The sequence below is a fragment of the Paroedura picta genome, chromosome 10 (assembly GCF_049243985.1).
Source record: "Paroedura picta isolate Pp20150507F chromosome 10, Ppicta_v3.0, whole genome shotgun sequence".
Taxonomy (NCBI): domain Eukaryota; kingdom Metazoa; phylum Chordata; class Lepidosauria; order Squamata; family Gekkonidae; genus Paroedura; species Paroedura picta.
This window is the reverse complement of record NC_135378.1, coordinates 17,773,489-17,791,912: the sequence shown is the minus strand read 5'-3', so window position 1 is coordinate 17,791,912 and position 18,424 is coordinate 17,773,489.

Below are 18,424 nucleotides of genomic sequence, written 5' to 3'. Positions count from 1 at the left end.
GGGACTGAGAAAAGTTTAATTATTCGAATGAGCTTTCATGTGCATGCATGCATCATCAGATACAGTGAAACAGAATGTCCCCAACCATTACGTATAGTAGGGGTGGCCAGACTGGAGCTCTCCAGATGTCCCTGGACTACAATTACCATGAGCCCCTGTCAGCAATGGCAGGGTCTTATGGTAATAGTAATCCAGGGACATCTGGAAAGCAAGTCTGGCCACCCCTGACATATAGGTAGAGAGGGGGCAGGGGTGGCGGCGGTAAATTAACGTACTAATTTAATTTAATATTTTAATGAGATAATTTAATCTAAGTGGTCAATGTGACAACTTTAATTAATGCACATAATTTGATTTAAGTTACACTGTGATTTGATTTGAGAGTATAATTTTAATTAAAATCCGATTTATCTTAAAAATGTAATTTCATTAAAAAAAATTAACCCCTCTGCCTGTATATAATGGTTGAAGATATTCTTTTTCAGATTCTATCTGAGGAAGAATGCATGCACAGAAAAGCTTATACCCTGAATAACATTTGGTTGGTCTTAAAGGTGCTACTGGACTCAAGCTTCGTTTTGTTGGGCCAAGGGAAGATGTAGCCCACTTCACATCTTGTCAGCACAGCACTGAAATAATATCAAAGACTTAACCCAATTAAGGAAACGTCATCACATATTCTGTCAAGAGAAGTATTGACTTTTTTGGAGAAGACAGATCATCCATGTGCATAAGGGTTAGATAGTAACAAACAATTGGTTCACAGTCTGCCCACCCACCCCCAGAGACCTCAATTGGCCAACATCTCCCCATTCAAGAGTCCCCCTGCTCAGAAAAACCCGGCCGAGACTTACCTCGACCAAACATTGACGCAGCGGAGGGCTTGTTGAGAGACAGAGGTGACCACCCAGAGGCCCTTTACTGTGCGTGCTGCCAGAATGCAGCACACACAACGTTAAGGGCAGGGTGGGACCCGTGGCACCTATTGAAGTCACCATGTCCATGGGTCTCGCCCTCTTCGCCAGGGAACGCTGCGGGAGCTGCTTCCCTCCCACCCACCCTATATTGTATACAAAATTGTTCAGGGTTTTTAGGTGGATGTTTTGTTCAATAATTGTCACAGCTGCAGGTTTGCATGGGATGGAGCCTGTTGGTAGGGAGTCCGGTGTGCAATTGGACTCCCTGGGGTTTGGGTCAGTGCGTATACGAGTGTGGCTTACCCAGCTGGGAGGCCAGGGGCTTGTTTGCCAGGTGGCGTGGGGACAGCCAAATGAGGTGGATGCCCGTTGCCTCCCCAGCATAGGTCACTTCCCTTAGTGGCGGACTTCAGTAGGCAAGGGGATCTGCTCTCCCAGCTGGGAACGGTGTGGGTTCCCAGGGTACCTCTGGACTCCGTGGGTTGTTGGTGCAGTCTGCTGACTGCTAGTTCAGGCTCCCTCTCCCATGCTGTGCCAACCCTCCCGTGGGAATGTTATAAAGTTGTGGCCTTGTTCATCCCAGCATCGGTGTCACATCTTATTCCAGCACATAATGCCCTCCTGCAAGTTAAATTATTTTGGTTAAAGGTGGTAATAATCCTTGTCATTCTTTATACAGTCCTGTGGGGGGAAAGCCATTCAGCTACTCAACCTGTGATTGTGGCAGGATTTTTAAATGAGGTCAAGGATGAGGAAGTTATTCATCCAGGTATTAAAGGAAAGTATTCAGCATAAATAGGCAAAAGCTTCTAAAATTAACTGAGCTCATGCAATATACAGTGTCTCATACCAACGGTTAAGCACGATCTTATGCATGGCCGCTCAGCAGTTAAGGTCCACTGTGCCGGAGTTTACTCCTGAGTAGGAAATCTGGCCTTGGAGGAAAGGGTGGGAGACTGTTCTGTGGGTCCTAAAGGAAGCGTTGGTTTCCCATTCATTTAAGCGACATGTCCACAGGGAAAATGCCAGCCCCCCCTAACAAGGCAAGATGGCTAGAGCCTTCAGTGAGTGTAGCTGTAACCCAACCTTTCTCCACTTTTTTAACCATTGAGAAACCCCTGAAACATTCTTCAGCCTTTGAGAAACCACAGAAATGGTGTGACCATGGAGAACAGAAAGCACAGCTGTGTATATGCCCACCCAGAGCCCCTCCCCTTCCCGCCCCCTCCAGGCCCAGAATTGGCCATTTTGGGAGGGGGGGACTGGCCAACATGACCATATATGATCATATTGCTCAATAAACGTTTAACAATTGTTTTGAAAAAATATATAAATTAACTCACTCCCACCCATTCGGGAAACCCTTCCAGGACTGTCAAGAAACTTAAGCGTTTCATGAATCCCTGGTTGAGAAAGCCTACTATAACCAATTAAATGGGTGGTATTTTTAGGGCTGCCAGGCCCAGGTGGCACCTGGGGATCCCCCAGTTTTGCAGCTCATCTCCAGGGAACAGAGACCAGTTCCCCTGGAGAAAACGACAATTTTGGAGGGTGGACTCCATAGTGTTACAGATAGCCAGCTTGGTGTAGTGGTTAGGAGTATAGACTTCTAATCTGGTGAGCTGGGTTTGAACTCAAATGTATATATCAATTGATAAATAGATAGGTTAGGAGTGTGTTGGGAGGAGAGACATCCAGAGAGTAGTCCAGTGTCACTAGTAAGTTTGATACCTAAGTGGAAACTGGAACACAAGTCTCCTAGTCCAATTCCAGCTATCTCTAACCTAGATCACCTGCACACTTGGCATGGTCTTTAGTTCCCTATCTGCTGCTCCAACCCTTACTGCACAAAGCCCCATTAACTGAAAACTAGACAGCACAAATAGAAATTTAGCTACTGAAACTACCAGAAAAGTAAATTCTGATCAGCACCTTTCACTGCCAGAAAAGTTCATGTTTTAATGTCTACTCTGTGCTCTTTCTTCTTTGGAACTAAACAGTAATATAGGCTGAGAGAATGTATGCCTGCAAAAATTATTGTCCTTTCAAACTGCTCAGTTTTTAAAATACTTCCCCATCCTCAGTTATGCAAGAGTTTTACTGAGCAATATATTTCCTGCAATATTTATGATGCTAGGGTGAGAAATACTGTGAGGCTTCAGCCGATTGCCTTCAATAAGAAAACTCCATTTGCAGGAAAATCTCTTTATTGAAAGGAACTATGTTGCTAGCTACCTGGAAGCTTTGCTAAGACTAAACTTCTACTGTCCAGTGCTCCGCTGTAACCTCCAAGTCCCCCCTGCACCCCCACCAGCCTATTTAGGCACAAAGATTCTAGGACTCCATCCTTCAGTTAGCTAGAGAGACACAACCATCCTTCAAGGCCACAGAAGAGATAGCGGTGCCAGGCAACAGGACAAGACAGAAAATCCCCCACTAGCCAACTAACCCCCTACTGCAATAATCCACACCTAGACCGATTATGCATGGGCCGGAACACCCACGCCGGCAGCGGCAGGGCATCGGGGAAAAGTTCCTGATTATGCACGCCGCCATCACCAACCAGGGCCCGGCCCAGCCTAGGCCCTTGGAAGACCCATGTTAATGGAATGCAGGTTGTTCCGGAGTCCTGGGATTCTCAAGGGCTCAGGCAAGGGCCAGCCTGACAGAGCCCTGTGTATAATTGGAGGAGCCGGGCTTTTGGCTTGGCTTCTCCCTCGACCAATGGCATCCCTGCAGGGATGCCTCTCACCCCTGCTAGCTCCGCAGCTCTGCAGAACTGACAGGGACAACCCCCCCCAGCCCTGCCATGGTGGGAGAGCAGCATGCTGCTCCCCACCATCCTGCATCGGGGGGGGGGCTGCTCCTCAATCTCCCCTCAGCTGCTGCCGCAGCTTAAGTGTGCTCCCAGCCCCACGTTTTGTATGTGCAGGGCCACTGCACCGCGGCGGCCAGTGTGCACCCTGGATGCTCCATCCCCGTGCATACTCGGGGGACAAACGGGGCTTTTTACCCCAGCACATTGGAACAGCGGCAGCCAGGCATGGCTACCGCCATGCATAATCAGTCATAATCATTTAAAGGTAATCAGTTATATGGACAGAATGAAACAATAAAAGAGCAAAAGAGCAAAATCGGGCATGGTTTTGACAAATCCAGCAAATTCATCACAACAGCACACTGCCATTCTCTGCTTTCACAATTTGAGGCTGGTTCACACCCACATCTCTGTGGCTTGCAATGTCATCCTCAACGGAGCTGAACCCCTCAAAGTCTATCAAGGGATGGGGATAGTACAGCTTAGAATGATCAAGTAAGATCTCAGAAGCCAAGCAGGATCAGTACTTGGATGGGAGACCACTGGCAAAGACTTTGCAGACCTTGCAATGGCCAACCGCCTTATGGAAGGTCACTCTGTAAACCTTTCCCCACCCTCTCCCAAATGAAGCTTCCAATCCCACAGTCTTTGGTTTTGTTCAGGAAGGGGCATAGCTGCCTTTTGTTACAACCACTTTGCTAAGAACCTACCTTCCATAGATTCTTTGCAATTTCCATGGTCTTGACTCTGTCAACTATGTGCAAATTCCAGAAGCCAAGTCAGACAAACAGGATCCACAGTGACCATTTTACCACAGCAATGGAGCAATCTCCTTTTGGAGATTTGGAGAGTCGGTATTAAGAGAAAGGGACGCTCCCTTCCTTCTCCCTCTTTCCACTTCCATTACCTTCCCCACGCACTTGCGGCTTTACCTTCCGTCCCCGCCATCTTGACTCACGCAGAATGGTCTTGTGCGTCTCACCCAATCACAACCCTTAGTGCCGGGTCAGGTGACTTTCTCCACGGCCATTGGTTTCCCATTCGCCCAATCACCAAACCACAAGCATTCATAAAAGCATAGAGTTGGAAGGCCATCTGGTCAAATCTCCTGCTAAATGAAGGAACAGCTTAAAGCATCCATGTGAAGTACCAATGTGACCATTGATGCCTCTCTAACACTCGAGGCACAGGTTAAACAGGTAGCTAGCCGGGCATTTTTCTATCTTCGGCAGGCTCGGCTACTAGCTCCCTATTTGTCCTCCGAACATCTGGCCACAGTGATCCATGTGAAGGTCACCTCCAGACTAGATTTCTGTAACTGGCTCTACACTGGCCTGCCTCTGGGCTTGATCCGGAAACTGCAACTCGTCCAAAATGCGGCTGCTAGAATCCTCACAGCTACACCGTGGAGGGCTCACATCCAGCCAGTTCTGAGGCAGCTGCACTGGTTACCGGTCGCCTTCCGGATCAGGTTCAAGGTTTTGGTTTTGACCTTCAAGGCCATCCGTGGTTTAGGCCCAGCATATATGAGGGACCGCCTTTTGCCCTATATCCCCCGCAGGGCTTTACACTCTGCGGGTGCTAACCTATGGGTCATTCCCAGCCCCAAGGAAGCCCGCCTGGCCTCAACCAGGGCAAGGGCCTTCTCGGTCTTGGCCCCAACCTGGTGGAATGAGCTCCCGGAAGAGCTGAGGGCCCTGCGGGAATTACCAGCATTCCACAGGGCCTGTAAGACGGAACTCTTCCGTTAGGCTTATAGTTGAGGCCGGGCGGTAAGAAGATCAGCCCCCCCTCACAAACTGGCGGTAGAGAGTGTCACGCCCCCTCCTGTAATTGAGGAAGGGAGACCAAATGAGTAAGATTAAGCCATCGTTGTTGCCACTATTGTAAATTATTGGATCTTATTGTTATTTTATGGTTTTTAGGGGATGGGGTTATGTAAGCCACCTTGAGCCTTCGGGGGGAGGCGGGGTATAAATACATTAATCATCATCATCATCATCATCATCATCATCATCTAACCACTGCTTGAAGACTGCCAGTGAGGGGGAGCTCACCACCTCCTTAGGCCGCCTATTCCACTGCTGAACTGACTGTAAATATTTTTTTCCTGAGATCTTTCAGTATTGTTCAGCCTGTCATTTAAACCTGTCACTATACATCCTATTCTCTGTTGCCAGCAGAACAGCTGGTTTTTGTATCCTGCGTTTTACTACCCAAAGGAGTCCTAAAGCAGCTTACAAATACCTTTCCCTTTCTCTCCCCACAACAGACATCCTGTGAGGTAGGTGGGGCTGAGAGAGCTCAGATAGAAATGCTCTGTGAGAACAGCTTTAAGAGAACTGACTGGCCAAGGTCACCCAGCTGGCTGCATGTGGAAGAGTGGGGAATCAAGCCCAGTTCTCCAGGTTAGAGTCCACTGCTTTTTAAACCACTACGCCCTACTACTGAAAGTGTTCTCAATATGGCTAGTTTTTCAATGGTCAAGCCAATATACTAAAATAATGGTTAAGGGGCCAGCTGTTTCCCCTTCCCCCAAAACAAAAATGTTCCTTCTCTGCAACCAAGTGGAGACATGCTCCACTGCACCAACAATAATTCTCTCAGGCAGGTGCCAAATTGATTTTTACTAATAAAGTCAACTTTTAATATGCCCTCATCCAATGTAGCCTGTGAATTTATTATTCTATTTGACTTGATTTGGCTCCTGCTCTTAAGCGGGATCATAAATTTGCCATTCGTCTTTGACTGTACTCCATCTGCTTTCAAGGTGACTTCCGCAGATTTATCACTTCACTTGCTAAGGTAGCCTCCTTCTAGTGTGTGATGCAACCTTTCTCTTGAAAGAAAAGGCTGAACACTGACATACTTATATGCAGAAGCCTGCCAATTAAAGGCCTTGTCTTTCCTCCACAGCCATGAGAAATTATTTTATTGACTGTCTTGAAAACAGTTGTATTATTCCTTTCTAGTCCAGGATCCAACTAGAAAGCAGTATATGAAAACTACAGCATATCGGAAGTAAACGGTGACAAAAACACCCAATTATACCACGGATGTGTGTGAAATGCCATCAACCTGCTTCCGAGTTGTCATGCCTCAATGAATTAATGACCTCCAAAATGTCCTCCTGTCAAAATGTCCTCTCCATAATGTCCTCTCGCTAACTGAGTCAGTCCCTCTCACGTCTTCCTTCATTGAGTCCATCTGTCTCTTTTCCTGCTGCCTTCAACTCCTCCGAGATTGTCTTTTCCAGTGACTCTTGTCTTCTCATAACATGTCTGAAGTACAGGGACCTCAGTTTAGCCATTCAAGCTTCTAAGGAGAGTTCACAAGACAATGACCACAACTTGCCCTGAACCAAATGCTCCCCAGAACAGTACCAAGGACCTCTTTTTGATGTGGAAGCACCTTATGTAGCAGCCACAGGGGAAAATCTTTAAGATATGCAACTAGAATAGAATCATAGAATCATAGAGTTGGAAGGGGCCATACAGGCCATCTAGTCCAACCCCCTGCTCAATGCAGGATTGGCCCTAAGCATCCTAAAGCATCCTAAAGCATCCTAAAACTAAAAATGCAACGGAAATCCGTTACAGAAGTAATCATCACGCTCCCTTCCTTTTCCCTCTTTTTATTAAATTTAAAGGACACAGAGACATGAGTTGTAAATGTTGAAGAGAATGGGCGGGAGGTACGCACTTCACTCATGAGCCATACTCAGTGTCGGATGGCTGTAGGCAGTAAGCGTAATGGTCCAGCGTCACATTGTGATGCCTCTGTTAAATCTCCCATATGAGTTAGCTGAAGGAAAAGTTTAGAAATGGGCCCAAATAAGGGCCTTTCTTAATGCAGCTTTGACTAAATTATTCAGAAAGCAGAAGAAGCATCTATTAGGCTTTAGACTAGGGTCCCATACTGAAATTTTTGATTTTTGTACCAAATCATGATCACACACAGCATCCTTCTCCTGGACGCATGCCTAGATTTTATCAAACTCCCATGATTTAGAAGAAAAAGAAGAGTTGGTTCTTATATGCCACTTTTCTCTACCCAAAGGATTCTCAGAACAGCTTACATTTGCCTTCCCTTTCCTCTCCCCACCCTGAGGCTGAGAGAGCCCTGATATTACTGAAGAAGAGTTGGTTCTTATATGCCACTTTTCTCTCCCCGAAGGAGTCTCAAAGCAGCTTACATTCACCTTCTCTTTCCTCTCCCTACAACAGATACCCTGTAAGGTGGGTGAGGCTGAGAGAGCCCTGGTATTACTTAAGAGGAAGAACAGTTGGTTCTTATATGCCACTTTTCTTTACCTGTAGGAGTCTCAAAGCAGCTTACATTCGTCTTCCCTTTCCTCTCCCTACAACAGACACCCTGTGAGGTGGGTAAGGCTGAGAGAGTCCCAATATTACTGAAGAAGAAGAAGAGTTGGTTCTCATATGCTGCTTTGCTCTACCCGAAGGAGTCTCAAAGTGGCTTCCATTCCCCTTCCCTTTCCTTGCCCCACAACAGACACCCTGTGAGGGAGGGGAGGCTGAGAGAGCTCTGATATTCCTGTTCGGTCAGAACAGCTTTATCAGTGCCATGGTGAGCCCAAGGTCACCCAGCTGGCTTTATGTGGGGGAGCACAGAATCAAACCCGGCTCGCCAGATTAGAAGTCCACACTCCTAACCACTATACCAAACCAACTACTCTTCTCCTTCCCTTAAGAAAATGGCCACTTTGCAGCAATAGACATCATACTGACCTCAGATCTTAGCAAAGCCAGTATTCCTTGATGTATCCCAGGATTTTCCTAATGAAGGAGTTTCGAATGGCTTCAAGTCTATACAAAATATTTGTCCTCACATATATCTTACATGACAATCTTTTTTTCTTTAACAGATTTAGTTGTCAGGATTGATTTAACCAGAAGGTGAATGGTGGGGGAAGAGTGAGCAACTGAACCTCTTGCTCCTCGGCTATTTTCTACCTGGAAAAAGCCACCCCAGAACTGCTGTTATTCTCAATGGAGAAACATATAGGTCACTGTAAACGTATGTCATGGGGTGGGGTGAGGTGTTGGGTTCAAGGAGAATAAAGGTGAATTTTGTGCTCATATTTCAAAGGATTCAGCAAATGCTGGGCACCAGTGGAGGAAAAAAAATTAAGTAGAATCCCCAGTTTTTGAATTTTGGAAACCGCTGTGCTATGAGACAAACCCCATTAAGTTATGATTCACTCACAAAAGGCAAGCAAGATTCCCCGCCGTGACTCAGTTAATTAAATGTAATCTATGTTCTCTCTGTTTTAGCAGTTTTCCTTCTTGAAGTCAGACTACTACACTATATCAACATATCACAACAAATGAGGAATGAACCATTTCATGATATCCAGGGCCATCTTTAGCATTTTCCGCCCCTCTGGCCAAAGCACTGCACTGGGACCCTAACTACACAACCACTCGCAGGAATAAAAATATCAATCAGCAATAAAATTAAACTTATCTTTGGCCCATTATGCATGGCTGCTGAAATGGCAATTTCAGGTCACATGGAAAACGCGGAGGGGGAAGAAGCGAAGCAAACCGCTTATGCATGGGATGGGACGCAACGGCAGCAAAACCCAGAGTAGCCGATTATGCACATGGCAATCCCGGCGCTGCTTCTGGTTGCGCCCCGGTCACGCGGAAGCTGCGCTTTCTTCTGCATTTCGCTAACACGGATTTTTCGGAGGCATGCACAGAAGCTGCAGCTGGTTACAGATGGCGCCGTGCATTATCGGTGATTTTAGTCGCCGCCATTTCACCCTGAATGCGCGCTATCCCCCCCCCCCCGTGCATAATGGGCCTTTATCGGTACCGCCAACAAAATCAGTGTCTAAACACTAACAAACATGCTGTAAAGCAAAAACTAATCAGTATAAATGTTTGGACAATATAATATGTATGAGCCATGAACTTGGAAAACGAACATTTCAACATGTACATGGTACTCGGTAAATCATGCAGGCAGAGATGGCACAATATGAAATTTCTGTCTAGGTCTACCTTCTACAATTTTTCGTCTCTTGCATAAACAGTTTGTGTATTCGCAGATCACAAAGTCTCAGTACATACCTAGCAGGGGGTCCCTGTGCTTGGGGGCCCTCAGGCAACTGCCTAGAATGCCCATGTGTTAAGACAGACTTGATGATATTGACTATCTCATTACTTCCTTTTATAAACATATCCTCCAATTCAAAGCAAGATGGGGGATTGAAACCCTACAATGGGTTTTTCTAGGGGAATCCAGCTTCAGGTGGCATATTTAGGACAGTGTATATGTGTGTGAGAGGGAGGGGAGGGGAGAGGGAGAGAAAGAGGGACGCTTTCACACATGCAAAAAAAGGCAATTTCAATCCACTGCCACAACCGTTGCCATTGGCAAGTTGGATGTTGCTATTTCACACAGGAAAACCCAGTTCCGAAGTGTATTGGAAATGGATCCAAAGTGCATCATTTAGAGTGGTGAAGGCACCCTAGAGCAGGAGTGGCCAAACGGTGGCAGGGGCTCATGGGAATTGTAGCCCGTGGACATATGGAGAACCACAGTTTGGTCACCCCTGCCCTAGAGGAAGCGATTAACCCTTTTCTTTCTGACATTTGTCTACTCCAGACTAGTCCTGCAAATTCCTTCTCCCACAAACCACACTTGGGACCTATGTTTCCGTGGGCAAACATTGTTTGGAACCCCCTTTGCGGGTAGGTGAGACAGAGAGCTCAGAGAGAACTATGACTGACCCAAGGTCACCCAGCTGACTGCACATGGAATAGGAGTAGGAAATCAACCCCACCCCTCAATTCTCCAGGTCAGAGGCTACCGCTCCTAACCACTATACCAAGCTAGCAAAATCTAGGGGCTTTTCGCACGCCTTCAAAATCGCACAATGGTTGCCAATTGAAAACGCTACTGATTTGCCGTTATGCACAACGTCGTTGACAATCTGCCACAGACCTGAAACCGATCTGCAAAAAGCGCTTCCTTGTAGCGCTTTCAGGGAAATCCCCAAAAGTGGATTCACCCTCCGGAAAGCGATACACTCCTGCAACCAAACCACTAGCGAAAAAGACCTGTGTGTTAACATTGTTGCGGTTTCTACAAAGTCCCTCCCCCTAGCTCTCTCCTCTGATCTTCCGGCGAAGCGATCGCCATTTTTTTTTTCTCCGAGCGAGCTGGGATAAACGCACCAGTGAGCCTCTTTCTGTTTAGAGGCTTCCCCAGCTTCAGTCCCTCCCCAGAGTCACTAAGCACAAACAACAGAAAAGCCCGTTTGCTGATGTATTTTCCCTTTATTTTTTACACATTCATTCAGCCGAAAATCGGGCCCGTGAGAGGAGGGGGGATTTTTTTTTTTCACTCGGAGGGAGCGTGGCAACGATCAAACGACAGCTCAAACACACCAGGCAGCTGGATGGGTCTCTCCGTTGCAACGAATTAACACAGATTCGTTGCAATGGGTCTTTTTTTTTTTTTAACTTTCTTAAAGGGAAAGGGGCTGTTTGGGAGCATGCTAACGGCTGCCCATTGGCTGCTTGACGGCCAGGGGCGGGACGAGCTTGGCAATAGCACTTCCTTTCTAGCGATTTTTGCCGAGACCGGAAGCCTGTGGGAAACGCTACAAAACGCAACTGGATTCCACTACAAAGGCAGGTATGCATAACGACGAATTCCACTATTTTAAATGGCGATTTTTCATTCAGCAACCAATTTGCTACAAAGATCCCGGTGCGGAAAGTCCCCTAGTCTCTGATCCAATACTCCGCAACACTGGTTCCTTAAAAAGGATCTCAAATTCTGGTGAAGTCCCAAACGTGACCCGGCTACCTGCTGAGACTGCAACATCCCAAGAGTGTGCTTCCAACTTGATTCCAATTCATACATTTGTCTGCATTAAACCGGATTGCTGTGGATTTCTTAATTAATAATGCCATCCGAAGCAGACTTGCAGTCCTAAGCCGCTTGACTCAACCGGATTTAGAAAGGTTTTAACTCTGCTTAACGTGGTACTGGTACCATATCAACAGCCTCATGCGTGAGCATGCAATTATTCACTTTCTTTCCCGAAGAGATCCATTTTAAACTGTGTTGCAATAAGAGCAAGGAAAGGAGAACCCTTTGCCCTGGCTAGTGTCTGCTACAAAAAATGAAAATCAATGTTCCCGAGGGCAGCCCGGAATACAAATTGCTGGCTGAATATTGGGTCTCCGCATTTAAAAATAAAGAAATCATCGACAGCGACTTCAAAATGAGTCCCAAAGCTATCTATTATCCAGGGTGATTTATATAACTTGGTCTCTGAGAAGGAGCCAAAAGAGCAAGGTGTACACATCAGGTGGCAAAGAGCTTACTGGCATTCGTTATATCGATCAATATTCCAAATCCGTGAATATCCACTTTTATGATGGGGAGAGTATATGTGTGGGGGAGGAGGGAGGGGGAAGGAGGGAGAGAGAGAGAGAGTGCATGCTTGCATGTTGCAGGATATCTCGTAGGTTAGAGATGCCAGCCTTCAGGCGGGGCCTGGGGATCCCTTGAAATCACAACACATTTCCAGGTTACAGTTCCCCTGGTGAAAATAGCTGCTTCGGAGGAATTACACTATGTTATTCTACCCCACTGATGTCCCTGTCCTCCCCCGTCCACCCTTAAATCCTGAAGGCGGTAACCTTTCCCTCCTATCCCCTGCCTTTGGCCGGAGGGGCCTGGCAACCGTATGAAGAGTGTGTTGCTGCTCTGAAGGTTTTCAGGAAACTGAGGTCAATAACACCACCTGGGAAGTAACATCCCACTAAGTCTCTGTAAAAGAGCCTCTTGTGGCGCAGGGTGGTAAGGCAGCAGAAATGCTAGCTGAAGCTGTCTGCTCATGAGGCTGGGAGTTCGATCCCAGCAGCCGGCTCAAGGTTGACTCAGCCTTCCATCCTTCCGAGGTCGGTAAAATGAGTACCCAGCTTGCTGCTGGGGGGTAAACGGTCATGACTGGGGAAGGCACTGGCAAACCACCCCGTATTGAATCTGCCATGAAAACGCTAGAGGGCGTCACCCCAAGGGTCAGACATGACTCGGTGCTTGCACAGGGGATACCTTTACCTTTACCTTTAACAAGGAAGCCTAGAAGCCAAACTGTAAACAGAAATCACCAACCACTACATATAGGGAGAGGGTGGAGAAGGCTTGCCAGCGAGGACTAATTAGAGACAAGATGCACACGTAACGTATTATGCTGCATCCTAATTTGCTTCTGTACTTAGGCCTTTCCAATGATCTTAACTATATATTTATTGATTCAGAGCCTCTTGTGGCGCAGAGTGGTAAGGCAGCCGTCTGAAAGCTTTGCCCATGAGGTTGGGAGTTCAATCCCAGCAGCCGGCTCAAGGTTGACTCAGCCTTCCATCCTTCCGAGTACCCAGCTTGCTGGGGGGTAAACGGTAATGACTGGGGAAGGCACTGGCAAACCACCCCGTATTGAGTCTGCCATGAAAACGCTAGAGGGCGTCACCCCAAGGGTCAGACATGACTCGGTGCTTGCACAGGGGATACCTTTACCTTTACCTTTAAGTCTCTGTAAAGGGATAGGACATTTCTCCCCAATTGTTGCCAACTGGAGGCAACAATAAGGTGACCAGATTGTCCTACTTTTGGAGGTACATCTGGGGGTACCTGGCAAATTGTACTTACGTTGAAATTAAAAATATATATTACAATACTATTTTTGCGTTCTATGCGTTCTATGAAACTTTTTGTTGCTTCATATAGACCAAATTTTTAATCAAGAACCCTCCCCCCCCCCGGTCAATGGTGTCCTGGTTTACCAATGTTAAAATCTAGTCACCTTAGGCAACAAGCATCAAAAAGTGCTAGCAGTCCTTCTCTGCATCCAAGCACGGGGTAAAAACTTAAAAGGGGATGTTGTGTATATGGTTTTCAAGGGATCTAGTAAGCATCCTCAAGCCTGGCTCTACGGCTGAGATCCTGAGCCCTCACTCAGGATTCAACATCCCTGGACTCTTAGCCAATCCTAGAACACACTCATGGACCAATCACGGGCCTCCATTAAGCACCAATCGTGTCTTGGCTGGAGCCTCAAGTTTCACAGTTGTGATTGTTGCTGTTCAGTATTTCTGGTTCCAGTCAAGTTGTTGGAGCCGAGAGCCCGTGTCTTACTGAACCCATGAATCCTCTGCACAGCCCCATCCTGCTATTCTATTACTTGATCATGCAAAGACTGCAAAAGAACATCTGAAATATATCCTAATGTAATTGGAAGGGCTATTCTAATAATGTGGTTTGCATAATGCTGGTCGGCGAGTGGGGGGTGGGAGAACACTTACATAATGAGCCCGATTTCTTCTGTGCCTCCACAGGCTTGTTAAGCCAATTTAGGCCTTGCTTGCTTGATTAAAGTTATTATCCCAGGTGGCTGTAAAGGGAAGCTTCCAGGTGGGAGGTAAATGCAGCCAGAGACGATGACATTTCTGAACAGAGACATAAGCTGAATGGGAAAAGAGCTGGCAGTCCCCCATCAGGCCACCATCTCTGGTCAGGGGAAGCCTTCTGCTTTGTGTAAAGCAGGGGTCACCCATGCAATGCCCGTGGGTGCCATGGGGCTGCCAACACCTTTCCTGGCCCCCAGCAAATGTTTTTAGAAAGTGGCTGAGGCCAGGTACGGCTTCAGCTAGCGAGGTTTCTGACTGTGCAGATTTCGAAAAAACCTTGTTTTAGCAGCAGCTGCTAGTGCAGCTCAAGGATCTATTAGGGGATACTGCAGCTCAGCAGTCGCAATCTTTTTGTGGGTGGCCCCACCTCCTGTGGAAGCCATTATGTCGCTGTGCCCAGTGCGCTGTTTTAGAATTCCAAATGGGCCTGCAGGCTCAAAAAGGTAAGGGACTTTGGGTGGGGGGAAGGATTCAAGCCCACAGTTTACCATTTCAATACAAAACAAGTTCCGGCCAATGTAAGATACAAAGGATGGCCCCATTTAGTACATTTTCCTGTTTTGCGCTTTAGAAGTTGATTTTTCCCCTGGTCCGGATGAAATGCACCACAATTTGGTGATCCAAGGAAGTCAGCATGGATTTGTCTCCAACAGGTCCTGCCAGACCAACCTGGTTTCCTTTTTTGACCAAGTAACAGGTTTGCTGGATCGGGGAAATTCGGTTGATGTCATTTACTTGGATTTTAGTAAAGCTTTTGACAAGGTTCCCCATGATGTTCTGATGGATAAATTGAAGGACTGCAATCTGGATTTTCAGATAGTCAGGTGAATAGGGAATTGGTTAGAGAACCGCACTCAAAGAGTTGTTGTCAATGGTGTTTCATCAGACTGGAGGTGAGTAGCGGGGTACCTCAGGGCTCGGTGCTCGGCCCAGTACTTTTTAACATATTTATTAATGATCTAGATCTAGATGAGGGGGTGGAGGGACTACTCATCAAGTTTGCAGATGACACCAAATTGGAAGGACTGGCAAATACTCCGGAAGATAGAGACAGAGTTCAACGAGATCTGAACACAATGGAAAAATGGGCAAATGAGAACAAGATGCAATTTAATAAAGATAAGTGTAAAGTTCTGCATCTGGGTCAGAAAAATGAAAAGCATGCCTACTGGATGGGGGATACGCTTCTAGGTAACACTGTGTGTGAACGAGACCTTGGGGTACTTGTGGATTGTAAACTAAACATGAGCAGGCAGTGTGATGCAGCGGTAAAAAAGGTGAATGCCATTTTGGGCTGTATCAACAGAGGCATCACATCAAAATCACAAGATGTCATAGTCCCATTGTATACGGCACTGGTCAGACCACACTTGGAGTACTGTGTGCAGTTCTGGAGGCCTCACTTCAAGAAGGACGTAGATAAAATTGAAAGGGTACAGAGGAGAGCGACGAGGATGATCTGGGGCCAAGGGACCAAGCCCTATGAAGATAGGTTGAGGGACTTGGGAATGTTCAGCCTGGAGAAAAGGAGGTTGAGAGGGGACGTGATAGCCCTCTTTAAGTATTTGAAAGGTTGTCACTTGGAGGAGGGCAGGATGCTGTTTCTGTTGGCTGCAGAGGAGAGGACACGCAGTAATGGGTTTAAATTTCAAGTACAACGATATAGGCTAGATATCAGGAAAAAAATTTCACAGTCAGAGTAGTTCAGCAGTGGAATAGGCTGCCTAAGGAGGTGGTGAGCTCCCCCTCACTGGCAGTCTTCAAGCAAAGGTTGGATACACACTTTTCTTGGATGCTTTAGGATGCTTAGGGCTAATCCTGCGTTGAGCAGGGGGTTGGACTAGATGGCCTGTATGGCCCCTTCCAACTCTATGATTCTATGATTCTATGATTCTATGATTCTATGATTCTATGATTCTATGATTCTGTGTGTGTCTCTCTTGGTCTCGCCGTTTCTGCACGCACAGTTTACTTCCAGTTTTCAGAGAATCCAATCTGGTAGGGCTTTTCTTTGAATCCTGTGCCTGCACTCTGCACTGTTTTAAAATCTGATTTTCTCTTGGGAATTGCAGAAAATGTTTTCTGTATATCTAGGAGAAAAACTGAATAGCATTGCAAAACAGAGGCTTTGTCTGGTAGGAGGCTGGGTGCCCATGGTTGATCTCTCCTTATTGATCAGTTTTGCACTGTGTGCCTGTGTATCTTTTTTTTTGCAATTGTAAGTAGAGAATCAGTAGCTATGTTAGCAGACCATTAGTGCCCCCCCCCTCACTGTCCTAGCTCCACTACCTGTTTATGTTTTCTATCAAGTCAATTTCTAGTTTGTTTGATTTTTTAGGGGGAAAAAGCACTGTTTGTCTAAATGAAATTTCTGTAGAAAAAAGATAGGGAAAAGCTTTAAGTGGTGAGTGTGTATCCTCTCCTCACATCATCCTGCGGTCCCCAAGTCCAAAGTGGGGACTGTGGCAGCCATTTTGCTACTGTGCCCACAGGCTGAAAAAGGCTGGGGACCCCTACTTTTATCCTAGCCTCTGGCTCTCCCAAGTTATGCTGCTAGAGATCAATCTCATAGGACAGAGCCCTTAGAAAATCCCATGTCTGTAAGCAAAGAGAGGCACAACCTGTGTAGGGAAATATGCTTGGAGGATTGATTTTTGTCTTATAGTGACTCTCTGAATTAGTGACCTCCAAGATGTTGTCTCATTAGCAGCCTTGCTCGGGTCTTGCAAATGGGGGGCCACTTTTGCTTCCTCAACTGAATCAACCCTTCTCATGTTGGGTATTCCTTTTTCCTGTTGCCTTCCACTTTCCCTAGCAATATTGTTTTTTTCCCCCAGTGCATCTATCTTGTCTTCTCATAGGGAGACCAAAGTGTGATAGCCTCAGTTTGGTCATTTTAGCTTCCCAGAGTTCAAGTTTGATTTAACCTAAGTCTCAGAGCAATAAGGGGGATGATCCTTTCCAAGGTCAGGGTAGACAGCAATTAGGAGCATGGTCAGAAGTGAGGCCAAACTTTAAAACAGGCAGAGGGTCAAGGCATGGTCTGGATTAAGCAGTTCAACAAGAGAAGGTCAAGGTTTCAGAGCAGGAGGGATTCACTTGTGCAAAGGTGACCCTACAATCACAACCCTTTCACCCACACTGACCTGCTGTTGCAAACCGCTTGAGCAGTCCTCCTGATCCTGGAATTATTTCCAGCAACTTGGCCCCTGCATTCAACTCTCATGCTTCAAAGATGTCCCTTCTTCTTTCCACTTCCCTGCAATAGCAAGCCCATAGGCAAGCACTGCATCTTCTCTCTCGAAACACTATTCTTTGCTGCTAGCTCCTTCGCTCTAATGGTGTGTGTGCTTCAGTTGAGCTGGGAACTTGTTTCTCTAAAAGTGCTGATGGCTCAGATGTGGGAGGTTTATAATCAGGAGATGAACCTTCTGCTGCTTCAGGCTGTTTGCTGGTTATGTTTGGATCCAGGCTGATAGAGCCAAGTTCCTTGTCTCCTCAGGAGTCCTATGCCGAGGACTGACTCATGACAATATTCATAAAACTCTCCTCCGATACCACATTCCAAATGGATCAGTTTTCTTCCGGTCAACTTTCTCCATTTTTCAACTTTCACACCTAGACATAGTAAAAGAGAATGCTGTGATATGAATTATCTTGATCAGGGGTAGTCAAACTGCAGCCCTCCAGATGTCCATGGACTACAATTCCCAGGAGCCCCTGCCAGCATTCGCCACATGTCACATATATATGTCACATATATATATGTCACATATATATAACTTGCAACATAAGTACAATTTGCCAGGTGAGCCCAGATGTCCCTCCAAAAGTGGGACAATCTGGTCTCCTTAGTATTATGCTATATTTATTATTGTTGTGAGCCCCAGGAGAAGGAAGGCACATGGAAAATAAGATAAGGTTATCCTGCTTTATCCTGCTTCTACATGCATACATCTTTACACCTCTTGACTCTCTGAACAGGACTTCTATTTCCTCATACCCCAGCTCAGGGTTGTATCTAAAGAGGAAATCTCACTCATCAACAAATTTTAGACATGAAGCTTGCTTTGCTGAAAAGGTGACATTTCCAATCGATACTTATGCTAGCTGTGTCTTATTTTAATAACCCACCCCCTTAATACAACTCATTTGCATAAGTTCTTATTTCACTCCTCTCTGTAGAGGAAATTGTAGGAATGGCTTAAATTAATATAAGAAAGAAGAAGAAGAAG